This window comes from Penaeus vannamei, chromosome 27, assembly GCF_042767895.1.
Source record: "Penaeus vannamei isolate JL-2024 chromosome 27, ASM4276789v1, whole genome shotgun sequence".
NCBI classification, from domain to species: Eukaryota; Metazoa; Arthropoda; class Malacostraca; order Decapoda; family Penaeidae; genus Penaeus; species Penaeus vannamei.
The window spans coordinates 29,511,804-29,514,303 of record NC_091575.1 but is presented as its reverse complement, the minus strand read 5'-3'; positions in this window follow the sequence as shown (position 1 = coordinate 29,514,303).

The following is a 2,500-nucleotide window of genomic DNA, read 5'->3' as shown; positions in this document are numbered from 1 at the left end:
CCCACTCCCACTCCCACTCCCTCTCCCTCGATGAGAAATATCCCGTGTCAAATCGGCCTCCTTTCCCCGCCATAAATCTTATTCGGAGGAAAATATTCACGGGGAAATACGCGAGTCTCCCCAGCGGCAGAGGGAAGGGAAAATTGTCCTTCTGTACCACAATTATGGGAGTAATTGCGGTCGTGGTAGTAGTAGTAACGGTGGTGCTGGTAATAAACAAACAAGCAATAAACAATCATAATAAACAAACAAGCAATAAACAATCACAATAAACAAACAAGCAATAAACAAGCATAACAGACAAACAAGCAATAACAATAATAATAAAAATAACAAAAAGTACACAATAACAATAAATACGTTACTAGAAAAAAAAATATCTACATTATCATCATAACAATAATAACAACAGTAATAAAAATACGCACACTAATAATCATTATCACTACCATCATCATCCTTCCCCTTATCATCAATCTTATCAGTTATTCCCATCTATAATTATTCTTATTATCTCAATCTTATCAGTCATTCCCATCTATCATTGTCCTTATCATCTCAATCTTATCAGTTATTCCCATCTATCATTATCCTTATCATCTCAATCTTATCAGTTATTCCCATCTATCATTATCCTTATCATCTCAATCTTATCAGTTATTCCCATCTATCATTATCCTTATCATCCTAATCATTATCATTACTTATATCCTCATTACCATCATTACTCAACGCCAGACACCCGTAGTAAAAGCAGCCTCAGGGGGCGTCTCCGCTGCCTTTAATAAGGATATAAATAAGCCAGAGTTTAGACGAAACTGTCTGCCCTTGTCTCTGTGTTTGCCCGTGTCTGTGTGTCTGTCTGTGTCTGTCATTGTCTGTCTGTTTGCCCGTGTCTGTGCCTGTATGTGTCTGTGTCTGCCTGTGTGTCTGCGTCTGCCCATGTATGTCTGTGTCTGTATGTGTCTGCCCGTGTATGTGTGTGTCTGCGTCTGTCTGTGTTTTTGTGTCTGTCCGTGACTGTCTGTGTCTATGTCTGCCCGCGTTTGTGTCTGTATGTGTCTGCCCAGGTCTGTCTGTGTGTCTGTATCTGCCGATCAATTCGTCTCGGTTTCTCCATCTGCCTTTGTCTGCGCCTTTCCCTCCAATTCCTTTCTCTCCCATTCTAATTCCTAATTCTCATTCTAATCCCGCTTCCTAATCCAAATCACATTCCCATTCCCAATCTCATCCTCCCTTCCTCTCCCCTCCTTCATCGCACCCCCACATATCCCCTACTCTCCACCCCCTCCACCCACCCACTCCTAACCCTCAATCCCACTCCGTCTCCACTCCCACTCCCACTCCCTCTTTCTCATAAGATCCCCCCATCCCTACTCCCAATTCCTGCCTCCCCCACCCCAACCCCACCCCCATCCCACCATCCCCCTTCCCCACTCCCCCTTCTACTCCCATCTATCCCCCCACTCCCCCGACTCCCTCTCTCGGAGCCACGGCCAACTGCAGCAAGCACGCAGTAGCAACAGAAGGTCAAGCGGATGAGTGTGGATCGTGGAAAGGGAAGAAGGAAGGAGGAAGGAGGAAGGAGGAAGGAGGAAGAAGGTCAAGGATAGGGGCATGGATCGTGGAAAGGGAAGAGGGATGGAGGAAGGAGGAACAAGGTCAAGCGGAGGAGCATGGATGGAAGAGGGAAGGAGGAGAGCGGAAGGATGGGGGAGAAGGGGAGAGCGGAAGGGGGGAATAACGGAAAAATATTGAGAAGATGAAGGAGAAAAGGGAGAAAGAAGAAGAGGGATGGGGAGAAAGGGAAAAAGGAAAAGAGGTGAAAAACGGAAAATAAAAGAGAAGAAGGGGGAGAAAGCGAAGGAGAAAAGAAGGGAAAAATAAGAGAAGGGACACCTACAACGACTACCACGACGACGACGACTACGACGACAGCCACGATGAGAAACCCGAGACGCTGATATGTATCCAAGCCAAGGTACCATCGACCACCACCCCCCTTTGATCAATGTCTGGACGAGTGGACATCGAAAACTGCCATGAACCCCCATGTCCTCCTACCCTACACTTTGCTGCCATTCCTCATGACACGACAACGAATCAACGCACCGTGACGCATGACAACCCCCCACACCCCCTCTCTTCCCCCCTATACCATCCTCCTTATCATGATGATAAGCGAAGTTTCAGAACGCCATGCGCGACCCCTAAATAAAGAAAACGAAAGAAAAAAAGGATAATAACCAGAATGAGAAAATGCCATTCCGCTCTCCCTGTCCCGGAATGAGACAACGACACAAAATGACACAAAATGACACATTAAAGAGTAGCAGAATGACAGGAATTGACACTGCGACGCCAGAGAGTGAATGAAATAAAACGACCCAGAAGGAACACTTAAAATCAGAGCGAGATGCTGGTACTTCTGGTATGATTTTTTATAAAATTACGAATAGCATTCCAGTTATAAAATACAATTCAATGCTACGAACTATGG